Genomic DNA, 19,258 nt, shown 5'->3' on the forward strand with positions numbered 1-19,258 from the left:
AAATTCATGACCCATAGACCCCATTATGCAATTATTGTTTGATTTAATATGGAATTTTCCGCAGCACTTAATCGTTTATCTATACTTAATAAGAATACGTGGTACCTATGATTGGTATTATTTAATTACATCAAGTAAAATTTGTTTTAAGAATAAAAGTTTCATATAACTAGGTACTTACTTTTATAAAAACAACGAGATAAATTTAAAAACAAATGTAAGCAAAAACCATAAGATTAACCGCACTATATTGCTAGCGAATGGTCCAATAATTGGGATATATTCGAAGCATTTATCCACGACTTTTAAAATGATCGTTATTAGCCACAGCCATGGCTCCAGTTCATGAGCTTCGGCAATGCTGACAAACGTAGCACTCACAGCAGCAATAAAGACGAGTGTTTTCAAATTAAGCATTATTTTGAGAAACTAATTCAACAATATTCAAGTGTAACGATCGAACTAAAATATAGGTACTTGGAATGAACCATAAAATACGAATTTCTTTTTCTATGTCATGTCCCTTTCCCTACACCTATACGATACCGAATCACCATTTTCGAAAAGGAACCCCATTGAAACGATGCGATTCAGTTTCCATTGTTTTTTTCACTCCATTTGTGATTAAACTCAGTTGTAAGTCTTTCTTGGAAAGGTTTGACGAATCCATCAGCCCACTGGGGTACTTCCGGCGGGTAGCTTGGTCACTGCTGACTTGACGTTGCAAGTTCAAAACTATCTATCAATTTTTCACTTTTAAAATAGGTACCTAAGTACTAAATACTTTTAGAAGAAAAAGCTAATAAACATAAATCCAAAATTGAAAAAAGACCTCAGTTTATTTTTTCGGTTTTTTGAAATTGGCACTTAATGTCCAAAAAGTAGGTACTACTGTATTCCAAAGTATTTCCCCCCTTTAAGAAAATATAGCTTTCTTTGTTTCGGCATAATGAATAGTAGGACCCTAAAAGTGATCTTGGACTTAAAAATTATTGTTTTTGGGAACAGGATCAATTTTCTCGAAACAGGTTGAGCAGGTACTAGAGCAAAAAAAATACGATTGTTTCAAAAATGCCATCCTTTGAGGACCCATATCCAGAGGATTGTCAAGAGAGGGGAGTGTGGGGACTGGGGAGATGTCTCACTCCCCAGACAGAATAATTTTGGCAAAAAGTTGGGAATTTTTGGAAAAATTGAGCGAGTTGGAAAAGTTGGGAAAGGGAAAGTCGGAAAGAATTTGTGTTAGCAGGAAAAATCAAAGAATTACCAAGAAACCATGAGTTTTTACTTTTTGTTTGTTTTTTAATTTTTTTTTTTTTTTTTTTTTTTGAAATTTCAACGTGAAATAGGTCTTTTTAACAGTTTTTACAAAAAAAGAGGATTTGTTGTAATTTTAGTAAAAAAAATAAGATTTTCTGATAAATTTGATGAAAAATTGTTTTTTTTTTTTGCAATTTGGACAACAAAAACATACCTATTTTTTGCAACAAAAAAACCAAGGCTTTCTGGAAATTTTGATTTAAAAAAAAAGAATAGATTTTTCTGCAATTTTGGAAAAAACGAGACCTTTTAGTGATTTTTGACAAAAAATGGACCACCTATTTTTATAGTTACTCTGACCAAAATTGAGGAATAGAAAAATTGATTTCTGGTATCAAAAATAATGTTGTTTTACATGAAATTTGCCAACCAAAAAAAGGTCTCTTCAATGCATTCCAGTCAAAACTGCCAGAAAATCCCAACAACATGTCTAATTTCTCACCAAAAATTCGGAAAAAACAGTTTCTAATTTTTGCCAAGATTGGTTGTGTTTGAAAATACAAAAATTATATCCTTAAAAAAAAATGAAAAATTGTGAATTTTCGAGAGCTTTTGCCCTCAAGGTGTGAAATTTGATTCAAAAATACCAAATATAGCAAAACATTTTGGCGTTGAAACTTTTTATTTTGAAAATTATTTTTTTGTACTTCACAAATTGTAGGTTTTCTAAAGGTTTCTCTCTCACTTCACTCCAGCAAAATCGAGAATATTCTGCTTTCTTTTTAAATTTGATTTTTTTGAAGTCGAAATGGGCTAAAAAAACACGAAAAAAATTCTCAAATTTTTCGTCGAGTATAAAAGCATCATTCTTGAAGATTAAAAATTATTCAACATTTTTGTTTACAACTCTTCCTTCCAAAATTTGTTCGATGTATATCCGGAAAATCAGCGCGAAAAATATTGGAGAGGGAGGGAGATGGGGGTGGGGGGGGTGGGGGGAGATGAAAAGTTGGAAAAATATCAGTCTGATCCCTTCACCCTACGACACATCACTTCGTCACGCCTCTGCTCACATCTCCCCTTCGGTGAGACCTCTAGAGCTAAAATTTTTCCAAATGGCCTACAACTCGAAGTGATGAAGGTCTCCAACCAAACTTGGTCAGAATCCTCCGACATTTTTTAAAAATCGTGATCCACCTGAATGCTTGTTGTAAATTAATTATTGTTTTTTTAACTTTTATATGAGCTTTTAAACAGGAATGGAATTATAGGATCCCGAAAAAATTGAAAGTTTCCATTTTGTTTGCTAGGACGATTTATTGATATAAATACATCATGGTTCTGGTTCGGGCAAAGTAAATTTTATGCATAAAAATTACCTTCTTATGACTGAAAAACGATATAGTAGGTATTGCTTTATGATGTCTGTGTATACATTTTGTATCTGTTTGAACTGCTTAAGTATGAAATCTCATTCTTGATGCAAGGATTGCACTAATCTGTAATGAAACAGAAAAATACATCCAGTTTGATGAATCCAAGTACATATTAGATAAGTTCTCGATGATGTCATTTTGTTTCAAAAAACATATGTAGATATATTATTATCAAAATCTTACCTTCAACAAACGCATCCGATGAAAATGATAACCAAAAATGCAGGGGCACTCACCAGCGCCAAGACAACTCCTGCAGTTGGTATGTCGAGCAAAGCAAAAAACAAGGTTGATAATAAATTGGTAAGTACAACTCCTAAAATAGGACTGGCTCGAGCCAAAAATAATGAACCGAACATCAACAGAAAAATAATCAAGAAATTCATTTTGTGATTGAGAAGGACATTTGACAATTCATGGAATTGTCAAAAGTCTGAAAAACCGTCAAAGTGTTTTCGTAGGTACTGTTTTTTTTTTGTTACGTAAGTATTTTGTATACTTTTTTCTTTTATCAAAACGAAGAAAATTGGCTCTTTGTTGATAACGGATTTGTTTTATGAAGAGTGCACGTGACAATTGACATTCGAATGACGATGTCGTGGGCAAGCTTTTATTTTCATGGTCAAGTTGTTGTTCAAGTTTTTTACTCGATGTTGTTGTGTTGGTAGCCATTGATTGGTTGAAAGAAAAACTCGAAGAATGGTTTCATATTTTTATTATCATTCGTATACAAATCATAACTTATTATGATGGGAACATTATCCTTCTGATGTGAAAATCACAGAAGTAATTTAAAACAAGAACTCAATTATGTAAACTGAAAGCTCAGAATAAAGTGACCATAAAAATTCATCCATCTTCATTGTTCACCCTGCACAAATCAAAAGACATTTCAATCAGGTAGTTATTAAAAGTACATATAAGCGAAAGTGAAAACATGAATTGAGGAAGGGGAGGGGAAACTATAAAAGTTCATAAATAAATTTAACATTATCACAAACCACCAACCTGTATCACGTGAACGATAGATAAGCCACTCGAATATACTCCAAGAATACAGGCGCACTTGCAAAGGCTATTACAGGTCCTAATCCAGGAATCAGCATAAGACACAAAAAGACCCCAATCACTAAGAATATAACCAAACCTGCTTGTTCAACTTTAGCCTGAACTAATGATAAAATTCCGAAAATTGATAATATTTGTACTAAAATGTAGAGAAGTGGTAACTTTTTCATTTTTTAATTTTTAAAAGAAAATTCCATTTGAAATGAACGCGTTCTGAATGGTTTGCTCGTCGTGGTAACTTTGATGACGAAATGTCAAGGTTTTAGGAAATGTTACCTTAATCAAGGTAGCATGTTTTTGGTTTTGAATTTGTTTGGTTTTATGATTTTTGAAGAGCTGATAAAAGTCTTCGGTTCTGAAAAGCATTGGCATATCAGCGTTTCAGCGTATGTTTTAGGTGTGGGGCTTTTTATGGGTGGTCATCGAGAGCGAACAAATTTTATGCATAATTTAGCACGTGCGTGGAATTTTTTCAGTACCTAAGTACCTACTTATGTGTAAAAATGTCCTTTGACCAAGGATGTTGAGATAACTTGTCCTTGAATTTATATTCAGTTTTTTATTGACTTTGTAAGCTGCAAAAGAAAGCGCTATAAAAAGGTCACACCAACTTTATACATTTGTTGAGAAAGAGAAAGGGAAAGATAAATTTAAAACGTTTTAAATAAGCTGATGTATAAAATTAAGTATAATAAATTTGAAAAAATTTGTTGTTAAAAATGGAACAAAGAGAAGTGCCTTTCCACTTTTGAAGGATGATAAAAATGAATGAATTCACAAAAATATTTTATTCCAGATTTGAAAAAAAGTTGATGTAATGGCATTAAAACGAAGTACTCGTACCTACCTATGTATTAATTTAACGTGAAAATGACAATTATATCAACAATTAGTATTACCCAACTATAGGGAAATTCCAGCAAAGTTGAGGAAAATTTACCAAAATTTTGCTAAAATTGCATAAAACAAATAAAATTATTGAAAAACTGATGACATTTTAGCAAGATGGTGCAAAAATTGCATAAAGTATTTTTAAAAATGTTTAATTGGCCTGAAAATATGAAAAATCTAAAAAAAAAAAAGCTTCTGAAAAATCACTAAAAACCGATAAAATTTTATTAAGTTTGAATGAAACAGTCAAATTTAATGTTGTGGTGTCCCTAGCCTTAGTAGCTGTATATGGCACCAATAAAATAAAATAAAATAAATAAATTACCTAATAAAAAACCTGTTTAAATTTCATGAAAACGTAGAAAAAGCATTCAAAATTTTGAAAATCAACTACGTACAACTAATAAATTGCAGTGAAAATTGGCGAAACTTGGCGGAAAAAATACCTAAAAATTCATTGAAAACCTTTTAAAACGATATTAGACGTAACACACAATAAATTGATCAAATAACGTTAAAATTGGTGTAATTTTTCAAACATCAAGTAAGTAGGTATAGGTACCTAACACAAAAAAATTTAAATTTCAAAACTCTCATCGAAAATCTGATGACATTGATCAACGTTTGTAAAAATAATTAATGTTGGAAAATTAAACAAAAGTGCATAAAATATTTTCAAGTGCCTGTTTAAAAAAATAATAGCTCTAAAAAAATTATTGAAAATAATCGTTCATTAACAAGTGGTTCTGCTTTCAAACGACTTGATTACATATAAATTGATTCAATTCTCACATTCTCAGTGAATTGATTGTGAGAGTATTAATTCATTTAAGTGAATCATTCACGACTTTCATGAGCGAATTGATTAATTTTTTGAAAGAACCATTCGCGAACGAGTTGAGAATTCTTCAACTAATGAATCAATTCGTTCGCGAATGATTCACCTAAAATTATTCAATTCGTTTGTGAATGATTCACTAAAAATTAAGAAAATGAATCGATTCATTCGCGAATGATTATCCAAAGATTATTCAATTCGTTTGCGAATGATTCACTGAAAAATTCAATTCGTTCGCGCATGATTCACCAACTATTATTCCATTCATTCACGAATGATACACCAAAAATTATTCAATTCGTTCGTGAACGATTCACCCATAATTGAGTAAATGAATCGATTCGTTCGCGAACGAGTCACCTATACGAATCAATTCGTTCACGAACAATTCACTTATACGAATCATTTTTTTCACGAATTATTAACTGAAAATTATCCCATTCGTTCTCGAATGATTCACCAACTATTGTTCAATTTATTCGCGAATGATTCACCAACTATTGTTCAATTTATTCGCGAATGATTCACCAACTATTGTTTAATTTATTCACGAATGATACACGATACACCAAAAATTATTCAATTCGTTCGTGAATAATTCACCGATAATTGAGTAAATGAATCGATTCGTTCGCGAACGAGTCACCGATACGAATCAATTCGTTCACGAACAATTCACTTATACAAATCAATTTTTTCACGAATTATTCACTGAAAATTATCCCATTCGTTCGCGAATGATTCACCAACTATTGTTCAATTTATTCACGAAAGATACACCAAAAATTATTCAATTCGTTCGTGAACAATTCACCAATAATTGAATAAATGAATCGATTCGTTCGTGAACGAGTCACCTATATGAATCAATTCGTTCACGAACAATTCACTTACACGAATCAATTTTTTCACGAATGATACATCAAAAATTATTCAATTCGTTCGTGAATAATTCGCCAATAATTGAGTAAATGAATCAATTCGTTCACGAACAATTCACTTATACGAATCAATTTTTTCACGAACAATTCACTTATACGAATCAATTTTTTCACGAATTATTAACTGAAAATTATCCCATTCGTTCGCGAATGATTCACCAACTATTGTTCAATTTATTCGCGAATGATTCACCAACTATTGTTCAATTTATTCACGAATGATACACCAAAAATTATTCAATTCGTTCGTGAACGATTCACCAATAATTGAGTGAATGAATCGATTCGTTCGCGAACGAGTCACCTATACGAATCAATTCGTTCGCGAATGATTCACCAAAAATCAAGAAAATGAATCGATTCATTCGCGATCAATTCACCTATACGAATCAATTCGTTCGTGAATTATTCACTAAAAATTACCCCATTCGTTCGCGAACGATTCACCAAAAATTATTCAATTCGTTCGCGAACGATTCACAAACAATTATTCAATTCGTTCGCGAATGATTTACTAAAAATTATTCAATTCGTTCGCGAATGATTCACCAAAAATTATTCAATTCATTTGTGAATGATTTACCAAAAACTAAAACATAAATCGATTAATTCACGAACAATTCAGTATTCACTTACACGGTTATACGAATCAATTCGTTCGCAAATAAGTATCCAAAACTTATTAAATTCGTTTACGAATGATTCACTGAAAAATTCAATTCGTTCGCGAATGATTCACCAAAAATTATTCAATTTGTTCGTGAACGATTCACCAAAAATTAAGTAAATGAATCGATTCGTTCGCGAGCAATTCACTTATACGAATCAGTTTGTTCGCGAATTATTCACTAAAAATTATCCCATTCGTTCGCGAATGATTCACCTAAAATTATTCAATTTGTTTGTAAATGATTCACAAAAAACTAAGAAAATGAATCGATTCATTCGCGAACAATTCACTTATACGAATTAATTTGTTCGCGAATCATTATCCAAAAATTATTCAATTCGCTTGCAAATGATTCACTTAAAAATTCAATTTGTTCGCGAATGATTCACTAAAAATTATCCATTCGTTCGCGAATGATTATATAAAAATTATTCAATTCGCTTGCAAATGATTCGCTTTAAAATTCAATTCGTTCTCGAAAGATTCACTAAAAATTATCCCATTCGTTCGTGAATGATTCACCAAAAATTATCCCATTCGTTCGCGAATGATTCACCAAAAATTATTCAATTCGTTCACGAATGATTTACCAACTATTAATCAGTTTGTTCGCGAGTTATTCACCTAGAAATAAATCAATTTGTTCAATCGATTGTGAACTTGTGAATGATTCGATTCGATTCGCTTCGCTTGAAAACAGAATGATGAATTCCTATACAATAGTTCCACAAAAAAAAAAAAAAAAAAAAAAACAAGAAAACGAATCAATCGTAAATAAATTGGTCTGTTTGCGAATGATTCACCAAGAAATCAACTAATTTATTCAATCACCAATCGTTAACTCGATTCGATTGTAAGTAAAGAAATTAATTGCTACACAAAATATGTTTCAAAAAAAGTGATTCAATTTGTTCGTAAAAGATTTGTATTTGAAGAAAAGTCGGTCTTCTCCCGTATATAGGTATAATGCGTGAGTGTTTTTTGGCCTGAATTTGATTTTCAAAAATTCACCAAAAATCGAAAAATGAATTTTGGCAGGTGATGGATGTTTGCATGCTAGTTATTTCGATCTTGAAAAAATTTCGTGCGAGTCTTAGGTTGGAAAGCAAAATTTGCGATTTCGACTAACCTTTCAATTAAAATACCTAATCGTCAAGTTGTTGGTAAGGCCAACTTTTTTATTGGAAAGTCTGCTTTAAAATCTTCCTTACGACGCGCGACGATGTCTTCTTCAAGAAGAAAGTTGCCTCAAAGGATCGAGTAGGTGGGGAAGAGGGGGGGGGGTGCAATTTATTCCTATAAAGTTGGCATAGGTATTTTTTTGTATGGATCATTTTGACGTTTGGTGAGTTGAAAAATAGCAAAACCAAAATAATAAATTGATACGCCCAAAGCGTTAAATAACCTCTTGCACCATTCACCTTTGCTGTAGCAATCAGTGTACTGTAGTCAATGCTGGTTGTATATTATGAAGTAGAGAAGTAAATCTATTTCAGACAATCGAATCGAATACCTTAACATTATTAATTAAGAAAATACGAATGGAATAAGCATAAAGCGTGATTGAGACGGATAATGTAGGCCGTACTTAGTTCATACTACGGTACTGACCAGATAATATAGAGGTACCGGTTAATGAGGTTATAAAACGTACCCAGTCCCAGTCCAGGTCCAGTGTGGCGCTGGCGGTGCCCAGAGTCGAATATGCCGAAAAACTATATGTACGGACGTTGATTCGATTCGCGAATTAGAAGAGGGGGGAGGGAAATAATACCATTCTAGCATAATACATATATCCGACCAATGAACTGGTTATGTACCAATGCGGATGTTTGAAACATGTTTCTATCTACGATGATGGTGATGAGAGAGCTTTGTGCATGTGGTTGGTTTGGTACTCCTATCATAATGTCAAGGGCACAATATACGTTTTGTATAAGTATACGAGCTCGTTCATCGTCTGTTGGGATTAATTTATTGGAAATTATGGTACTCGATTACCTCACACATATAGAGCTCTATCGTGTAAGAAGATCATTACGAAATATCTCCTTCTTGTCTCCTCTCCTTTATACCCTTTACTGTTGATTCAAAGAAGGCGTTGGAGTTGTGTTCAAACCTTGAACTTACATATCTCGAGTTTCCCCTCGTATTGTGTGATTTGGGTTAATTGGTCGTCGATGCGGAAGGAAATAGGTCGTTGAAATTTTCAGAGGTAGATATCCGCGTAATCGTATAAAGTTTCCCCCCAATCGAATGAGTATAGGTATAGAGCTTTGATGAGAAGTGCATTGAACTATATGTTGGAGAAGTATCTTTGTTATACTCGTAGCTTGCGGAGTATGCGCATTTTTCGAAATCCGCTCACACACCTTTTAATACATATGCGAGATTCCATCTCTTTCGCCAACATAGGTAGCAGAATTGGAATTCGCGACTAGCTAAATGGCGTAGGATACTCGTAGATACCTTTAGCTTTACCTATACATCTCTCTGTGTGTATTATCGAGCTGCATATGGAATAAATAATGAACCTTATAAATAGGTATATACCAATACGAATATTTTTGCAGTCACGTTTTCATTCCTAGTGTATTCTTAGGTAAGGCTACGAGTATATATCCGCGTGACTCCAGCATTCAGCATGTACCTAGTTTAATTCTGTAACCCATTCAGTATTACTTACTCTCTATAGCAGTGTACCTAAGTATTCTAGTTTCGTATAAAATTTATTTCGATTCGATTCGAATATCATGGATCTGATCCTGGGTGGAAAATTGAAGCTACCAAGGCAAATTTTAATCATACCAATTGTTTACAAAATGGAATACAGCTAAATGAATGAATTCAGATTTACCTATCTATCTATATTCTATATAGCCTATGTTATCTCATCTGCATGTGAGACTTTCGCTGTCTATGTGAGAAAAATGAAATTAATTTGAATTTTTTTTTGTTTGCTTTGTTTTCAGGTGAGTTTTGGTTTCCTGTCGTAGATATAATAAAGGTCTGGTTTGACGTAATACGGAAATCCTATCGAGTGGACAATGCTCAGTATGAGGTCGACCTACGAGTAAGGTTTAAAGACATGTTAAATTTTAACGATCTAGATATTGGTTTATATGTACAAATTCTGCGAAATTTTTAGACTATCGATATTTTTACGAGTTACAAAGTACGTAAAGAAAGCTTTCGCTTCAGTGGTGCTCAATTTGGGGGGTTTGAGAATTTTTTCATTGCTGTGGTTTGAGAAGCGAAATGAAAATGATTTAAAGTAACGTCATTCAAAAGTTTCAGCTTCTTATGTAATTCATGGTGGGTGAAGAAACTGGAGTTTAGTTGAATACGTTTAAATGATGTCTACCTATCTTAATTTATCATCAAATTATTGTGGCAAAAAATGAGTTGAATATTTTGTTCGATGGAAAATTTCCAATTTTTTTTTTTTTTTTTTAATTTTATAGAACGTAACAGTGAGAGAAATGAAAAAAAATTAACCTTGATATCGAATAAAATGAAATCAATAGGAAAGTTTGACAATTCGGTAAGGTGGCGGGCTGTTTGTAGCTGTATTTTTGAAAAATGGGCGGGGGGGGGTGGAAAAAGATTGTGGGGTACCTCAAAAGACGTGAGAAAAAGTTGAGGTCCCCAACTTTTACCATCATTTTTACACTAAGTATGGTTTCAAAATTTAAAATTTACATTGAGAATCAAAAAAGTTTTTTTTATTTTTTTTGTGATACTTGATGATACTGTAACATCCACTTGGACGTACGTAAGAAAACAGTTTTCGACATTTCTTCACTTTTTTAGGTTAGTTAACAAAAATTTGGAATAAGTCTGAAATTCTATAATTTTTGTAAGTCATGTAAAATCTTGGAAAGGCGAAAACAATTCAAAAACTGGTTTTATAGGTAATTATTTCATCAAAATGGACATAGCCGAAAAAATTTTTGTTAAAAACAATTTATTTTGAATTCTCGATGTGAATTTTTAAATTCAAAACCGCAATAGAAAAGTGATGGTAAAAGTTACAGACCCATGATTTTTTTCATCGGTCTTTTTAGGTACCCCACAATTTTTCTCCAAATCAAAAAAATTTCATGTTTTTGGCTATTTTTTTTTTCAATTTCTTGAAATTGGCACCACTGCAAATTGCGAGTGTAGAAAATTCGACCTCTCGCGTCAAAAAAATTGCTTTATATTTCCATTTTCCTTTCCTTGAATAATGAACTTTTGACAGATTTTGCTTTGCTTCTGTTTTTGGAAGTTTAAAAAATTACATTGGAAAAATATTCTGGCATCAAAACTGGTTTTGTTCACCTTATTAAATCATAAATTCCCAAAAGTTTAATCGTAATTTTTGCTCTCAACTTCCCTTCATCGTTCCCCCACCCCCAACAAATACTAAGTATTATTCGAACCACATCTGATAATGAGACAGTTACCTTGTATCACTTCAGAAAATATGGTTCTAAGTTCAACCATATATTTTTTATAAACAAAAATCACGTTCAGAGATCTAATTTCAATAATTTTGGCAGAATAATACTTTTTGAGGATGCAAATTCTAAAAAGGTACACGATGCCCAAAAATGTTTTTGGGAAATTGCAACCCTGAGGATTCACTATTTTGGTGAAATAGTGGCCATTTCCGAATAACCATCGTGTTTTGATGTCCACTTCTGACGTGAATGAAAAAAGTGCCTTGTTTTACAGTGTTGCAAAAACTTTACGTTTCAGAATTTGGGGGGAAAATATCTTTTATTTTGTTTTTGAAAATGCCAAAAACTACTTTTTTTATTATTTCGTTGCTTTCGTTTTCCCTTGACCCCCCCCCCAAAAAAAAACTAGACAGCTGCGCCAAGCGCAGCTGTAACAGTGTGCGTAGCTTCTTTAGTTTGGAAAGCGCAACGCAATTTTGGAAAAGAAGCATAACAAAATTTCAAAAAAAGGCGCAACTTCGAAAAAAGCACAATGCGACTTCAAAATAATAAGCACAATGCGATTTAGAAAAAAATCACAACGCAAATTTCAAAAATAGAACAAGATTCCGAAAAAAATCAAAATATGATTTTGAAAAAAAAGCATAACGCAACTTTTTAAAAAAAACGATTGGAATTTTGAAAGCAGAACGCAATCATGATTTTAAAAAAAAATCCACATCACGATTTTCAAAAAAAGCACAATGCAACTTTGAAAAAAAGCGATTGGGATTTCGAAAGCAGAACGCAATCATGATTTTTAAAAAAACGCACAACGTGATTTCGAGAAAAAAAGCACAAAGCAACTTTGGAAAAAAGCAATTGGGATTTTGAAAGCAGAACGCAATGATGATTTTAAAAAAAGCACAACGCGATTTTGAAAAAAAAGCGAACTTTGAAAAAAATCACAACGCGATTTCAAAAAAAAGCACAATGCGATTTTGAAAAAAAGCACAACATGATTTTGGAAAAAAAGCACAATGTGAACTTCAAAAAAAAAGCACAATGAGGACTTCGAAAAAAAAGAGCACAACACAATTTTGAAAAAAAAAGGCACAACGCGAATTTTAGTGAAAAAAAAGCACAACGCGATTTTGAAAAAAAAGCACAATGCAAACTTTGAAAAAAAGCTCAACGTGAATTCTGAAAAAAGCACAAGGCCAACTTTGAAAAGAAAGCACAATGCGGATTTTGGAAAAAAACACCGCGATTTCGAAAAAAAGCACAACGCTATTTCAGAAAAAAAAGCACAATGCAAACGTCGAAAAAAAGCACAACGCGAACTTCAAAAAAAAAGCACAACGAGATTTTGAACGCGATTTTGAAAAAAAAACACCACACAATTTTGGAAAAAAAAGTACAATACAATTTCAGAAAAAAGCACAATGTGAACGTTGAAAAAAAACAAAAAACAACTCGAACGTTGGAAAAAAACACAATGCGATTTCAAAAAAAAACAACGCGATTTTCATTTTAAAAAGCACAACGCGAACTATGAAAAAAAGCACAAAGCAAATTTTGGAAAAAAAGCACAGCGCGATTTTGAAAAAAAACACACAACGCGATTTTGAAAAAAAACGCACAACGCGATTTTGAAAAAAAAGCACAACGTGATTTCAAAAAAAAAGCACCACGCAATTTCAGAAAAAGAAGCACAACCCGATTTTTAAAAAAAAGCACGACGAGAACTTCAAAAAAAAAGAACACAACGCGAATTTCAGGAAAAAAAGCACAACGCAAATTTTAGAAAAAAAGCACAACGCGATTTAAAAAAAAAAACAACGCAAATTTTGGAAAAAAAACACGTGATTTTAAAAAAAAAGCGCAACGCGAACTTTGAAAAAAAAGGCACAACAAAATTTTGAAAAAAAGCACCACACTATTTTGGAAAAAAAGCATAACGCGATTTTGGAAAAAAAGCACCACACCATTTTGGAAAAAAATCATAACGCGATTTTGGAAAAAAAGCATAACGCGATTTTGAAAAAAAAAGCACAACGAGATTTAAAAAAAAAGCACAACGCGAATTTTAGAAAAAAAACACAACGCGATTTTTTAAAAAAAAAAACAACGCAAATTTTGGAAAAAAAGCACGTGATTTTAAAAAAAAAGCGCAAAGCGAACTTTGAAAAAAAAGGCACAACAAAATTTTGAAAAAAAGCACCACACCATTTTGGAAAAAAAGCACAAGGAGATTTTTTAAAAACCAAGCACAACGCGATTTTGAAAAAAAAAGCACAACGCGAACTTCAAAAAAAAAGAACACAATGCAAATTCTAGGAAAAAAAGCACAACGCAAATTTTAGAAAAAAAGCACAACGCAAATTTTAGAAAAAAAGCACAACGCGATTTTTTTTTTAAAAAAAGCACAACGGGAATTTTGGAAAAAAAGCACAATGTGATTTTTAAAAAAAAAGCCCAATGCAAACTTTGAAAAAAAGCACAACGCGAACTTCAAAAAAAAGGCACAACAAAATTTTGAAAAAAAACACCACACCATTTTGGAAAAAAAGCATAACGCGATTTTGAAAAAAAAAGCACGAGATTTTAAAAAAAAGCACAACGCGATTTTAAAAAAAAAGCACAACGCGAATTTTGAAAAAAAAGCACAACGTGATTTTTAAAAAAAAGCGCAACGCGAACTTAAAAAAAAAGCACAACGCGAACTTCAAAAATCAAGGCACAACAAAATTTTGAAAAAAAGCACCACACCATTTTGGAAAAAAAGCATAACGTGATTTTGAAAAAAAACAAGATTTAAAAAAAAGCACAACGCGATTTTGAAAAAAAAGCACAACGTGAACTTCAAAAAGAATCACAACGCAATTTCGAAAAAAAGCACCACACAATTTCGAAAAAAAAGCACAACGCGATTTTGAAAAAAAAGCACAACGCGAACTTCAAAATAAAAAAACAAAGCGAACTTCAAAATAAAAAAACAACGCGAATTTTAGAAAAAAAGCACAACGCGTTTTCCAAAAAAAGCACCACGCAATTTCAGAAAAAGAAGCACAACGCGAACTTTGAAAAAAAACACAATGCAAATTTTAGGAATTGAAAAGCACTAGATTTCGAAAAAAAAGAAAAAAGAAGCGCAACGTGAACTTTGAAAAAAAAGCACAATGTGATTTTTAAAAAAAAAACAACTCAATTTTGAAAAAAAAGCACAACGCGATTTTAAAAAAGAAGCGCAACGCGAACTTTGAAAAAAAAGCACAACGTGATTTTAAAAAAAAAACTCGATTTTGAAAAAAAAGCACAACGCAATTTCAAAAAAAAAAGCACAACACGATTTTGAAAAAAAAAAAGCACAACGCGATTCCGAATACACTATGCTATGCTATTCTGAAAGCTCCGGAGCACAACGCGATATATCAGGAAAGCATAAGCACTGCAGTACTGAGAGATTGAGAGAACCTCTTGGGAGCACAGCAAAATCACAAATGACTGGAGGTTTTGATTCTGAAAGGGTAACCACCTGCTTTCAGCATCTACGTGTGTAAATGAAACACCTGCAGGTGTTTCACAAATGACTGGTGGGTTTTCATTCCGAAAGGGTAACCACCTGCTTTCGGCATCTAATCTAAAATTGAACAATGGGAAAGATAACACTGTAGATAAGAATATTTTAGGACCCCTGCAGTGTTACATTTTAAAACCGATGTCGGCTTCCCTTTTGATACCTTTCTCATTGTTCAATTTTGAAAATTTAAAGTTTAGCTCCACGTGGAGCCGCAACATGCTCTTCAAAATTAAATTTTTACCACCCGTTGTGTTCGCTCAATTCAATAAAAATCGGCAGATAAGCGAACACATAGGGAAAGGCCATATCAAAAAGGAAGCCGACAAAAGCGAAGCCGACTTTAAATTTTCAAAATTGAACAATGAGAAAGGTATCAAAAGCGGCGCCGACAGTCAGTTAAATTTCCAAATTTATGTAACACCGCATGGGGTTGTAAGAACATTTCCCATTGTTTAATTTCCGAAAAATCACCCCTGTGGAGTTACATAAATTTAGAAATTTAACTGACTGTCGGCGCCGCTTTTGATACCTTCCTCATTGTTCAATTTTGAAAATTTAAAGTCGGCTTCGCTTTTGTCGGCTTCCCTTTTGATATGGCCCTTTTCCCTTTTTTATTCTTTTTTTGGTACAAATTTTCGTAATTAATTGCAATTACTCAAGAAGCTAATTGAGTAATTGCAATTATAATTACGACATTCCCTCCCTCAAGTTATGCCTCACCTACCTACGAAAGATTCAAAAAAATCGGCCCATTCCTCTAAGAGAACATTCGAGCCAAAGAATTTTTCAACTTTCGGAACGAAACCAATAGTGTGCTACGCACACTAAAAAAGATATTGTAGACAAATTATAATAAGTGAGGGTCATATTTTTAAAAAACAGGTTTCAAAAATGAAATTGCTTGAAAAAAAAACAGAAAAAACTTCCAAAAAGTAGAAATTTATATGATTTTGAAAATTTTTCTAAAAATTTGCTTTTCTAAAAAAAACTTACATTTTCGAACTAAATTAGGTACATTTGTTTGAGGAAAAAAAAAGTGATCAAGAACAAAAAAAAGGCGAAAAACGTATTTTCCTAAAAATGTAAGTGTTTTTGCTGTTTTTATTTTCGTTTTTCCATATCTGATTTTTTTTTTGGCAAAAATTTTTCGAGAAAATTTATCACATCTTCTCAGCGTTTACAAAATCTATCCTATCTTTTCGTAGAGGATGAGGAGGACAATGACTAAGGGAGATTCTGGTATCACTGAGGAAATAATCTACACGTGTCTTCTAGAACCTAAATTTTTCAAAAAAAAAAAATATATATCATACTCGTATGTGATTATTTCAAAAATAGTGATTTGGCAGTTATACAACCTCATTTGGCTAAAAATTTGGCTGGAAATCCAATTTTTTGACTCTGGAAGAAAGTCAAACGGGTTTGAAAGGCCGAAACCTGCAAAATGCACTTGGGGTACCTACATCCTCCCAATGTACTGTAAAATTTGGACCCTCTAGGTCAATTTAAAGGAGCTACAGGGTGTTCTAAAAGTCGAAAAAAAATTGAAAATACATAGCTGAAAAATCCACTTTTTCACCCTGGAGAAGGGTCAAATGAGTTTGGAAGGCTGAAACCTGCAAAATGCACTTGTGGTATATCCTCCCAATGTACTATGAAAATTTGGACGTTCTAGGTCAATTTGAGGAGACTGTAGGCTGTCCTAAAGGTCGAAAAACACTTGGAATAGCCAAACAAATAGGTACACTTTTTTGACCCTGGAAAGAGGTCAAATAGAGGTAGAAGGTTGAAACTTGCAAAATACACTCCAGTGGCACCATCCCATTGTATGCTGGACATTGGGGCTCCTTAGGTCAATTTTAAGAGTGGGGTGGGGTCAAAAATAGGATCAAAATCAGGTTTTTTCCACCTTAAATGGGGTGGGGGTGACCTAGGAATCTGAAATTTGGATATGCTGTTTACAATATCAGTACTCACCAATGGTATGAATTTCGATCCTTTTCTTTGCTTTGGAGCCAAATTATGCTTCTCCAAAAAAATGACCTTTCTGTAATTTTCAACTTTGACCCTCCAAACTGCAGGGGTCAATTCTAACTTTCAAGAGAACCTCATTCCCCAAGTTTGATTTTATTTGATCAATTAGAACAGGCTCCAGGTCATAAAATGTAAAAATCACCATTGTGGTGAAACAGCCTTTTTTTTTTTTTTTTTTTTACAAAAATTTGGCTAAAAACATTAGGATAGGAAAAGGGTTCCATACTTTACAGTGGTCCAAATTCCAATAATATTTTTTGATGTTTCAAAACATTTTCTTTTTGTTGAAAAATTAGGCTTTTTAAAAAAACACTTGTTTACGGAATAATTGCATCTCAAAACATGATCATTACGTAGAGCTAGGATTTTTATGCTTTGCACATTTTTCTATCACGAATCATAAAATTTCTTGACAAATGAGGATGAGCCCAATATCACTTTGCATATTTTGCATATTTCAGACCTGCAAATTGCGCATTTTAGTATATTTTGTGGGAAAAAACCTGCATATTTCTGTGTATTTGAGCATTTTCTGGCAAAAAATTGAAATTTATAAGACTTTTTCTTGTTCAAAAAATCGCAACACTGCTAAAATGTCGTTAAGAACTATGGTGATTTTTACATTTTATGACCTGGTGCCTGTTCTAATTGATCAAATAAAATCAAACTTGGGGAATGAGGTTCTCTTGAAAGTTAGAATTCACCCTTGCAGTTTGGAGGGTCAAAGTAGCACAAGCCTTCATTTTAAGTGGAAAGTTAGCCATAAAAAATTCTGGCTCCGAAGGTGCCCCCATAGAGGAGTGATTTAGGCTCTCAAAGAGAAAAGCATAATTTTTGAAAAAATCGTGTTCTTTCGCTCTTGTCGCTACACAACCTGTTTTAGGAGAAGTAGTCAAGTTTCAAACAAAAGTACAAATATTTGAAAATACCACTTTTGGGGGTCTATTCAGCGGTTGGATATTTTTGAATAGATAATATTCTATTTTTTTCTCCGTAATTGATCATTGATTAATTAATTCCACTCGACGGTAATATTTTGAAAACCAAAAAAGTGTTCGCTATGAAACATCACAATCAATCACCAAACTGTCTATCTTCCTTTTGAATTTCATTACGAAAGAAATACTGCATTTAATAATAATTCAACAGCGTGTAATTTTTCTTACTTTTTTTCTTCTCTTTAACACCTTCTTATCTTGCTGCAGTGTCGTTATACAGCTAGATATGCTGCAGGTATTATGCTCATTACGTATTTCTCCATCATTTATTCGCGTTATGCCAGAGTCTCCTTTATTGTGCATGACATAATGACGTAAAACTTCGTGCAGTTAATCCATTTTACGTAACACTTATCTACGAGTAGGTATTAATAAGATTCTCTCATTAAAATAGTACCTACAGACTGTACAGGCTACAGAGTAACTATACCTCCTGAATACGTAGCACGAGTTGTAGACGATAATCAATTTTGCATCTCGTTATTATCAACTCAACCCTGTGAGATGAAAAATAGGTAATGGTGATCTTTCGAGGGATGAGAGGAGTACATAAGTATTTGTTATTGTTATTATAAGACTCGATGTTGCCACATGGCTCATTATACTTACTTCCTCTTTGTCTCTTCGTAGTAATACGATACCTGTGTGTTTGTGTATCTCTATAAAAGTGGTATTTCAGGTATCCAGTTTCTATATATGCACCATTGTACATAGTTTGATATCTACTTGATTTGGAATGAGAGAAAAAAAACATAAATATCCAGCATTTAATACTTTATGTAATTCAACTACGCAGTATTTACTGTCTAATGACATTTTCTCGAACGATGATGAGTATGTCTAGGTATCTCTTCGTGGCATAGAAAATAAATGTGGCAACATTTTCTACCCTTCTGTCTTACTTCTACTTCCTGGTGCGGATCTGGTTGAAAAAATAAATAAAACAGATTCCTTTCCAGTGTCGAAATTCTTGGAATAGCGATACAACTAAAAATACCTCCCGTCGTATCGCTGCAAAGAGAAGAGCTCAGGGACTCGCTACATATGGTTTGCCTTTGCCTACCGTACTGTAACACATCATGTGGTCGTGGTCCAGGACCAGACACTAGTTCTTT

At 32.9% G+C, this 19,258-nt stretch overlaps 1 protein-coding gene and 1 long non-coding RNA gene across 3 annotated transcripts in view; one reads left to right on the top strand and one right to left on the bottom strand.

The window, feature by feature from the left end:
• LOC135846580 (uncharacterized) overlaps nt 1-19,258 on the top strand; it is a 241,931-nt gene that overhangs the window by 88,727 nt on the left and 133,946 nt on the right. The window lies entirely within an intron of this gene.
• LOC135846961 (uncharacterized) lies at nt 1,282-4,388 on the bottom strand. Its single transcript, XR_010559052.1, has 3 exons — nt 3,705-4,388; nt 2,880-3,567; nt 1,282-2,759 (listed from the first exon to the last, which is right to left on the bottom strand). It is a non-coding gene; the product is annotated as an uncharacterized LOC135846961 (long non-coding RNA).

The sequence above is a fragment of the Planococcus citri genome, chromosome 5 (assembly GCF_950023065.1).
Source record: "Planococcus citri chromosome 5, ihPlaCitr1.1, whole genome shotgun sequence".
Classification (NCBI taxonomy): domain Eukaryota; kingdom Metazoa; phylum Arthropoda; class Insecta; order Hemiptera; family Pseudococcidae; genus Planococcus; species Planococcus citri.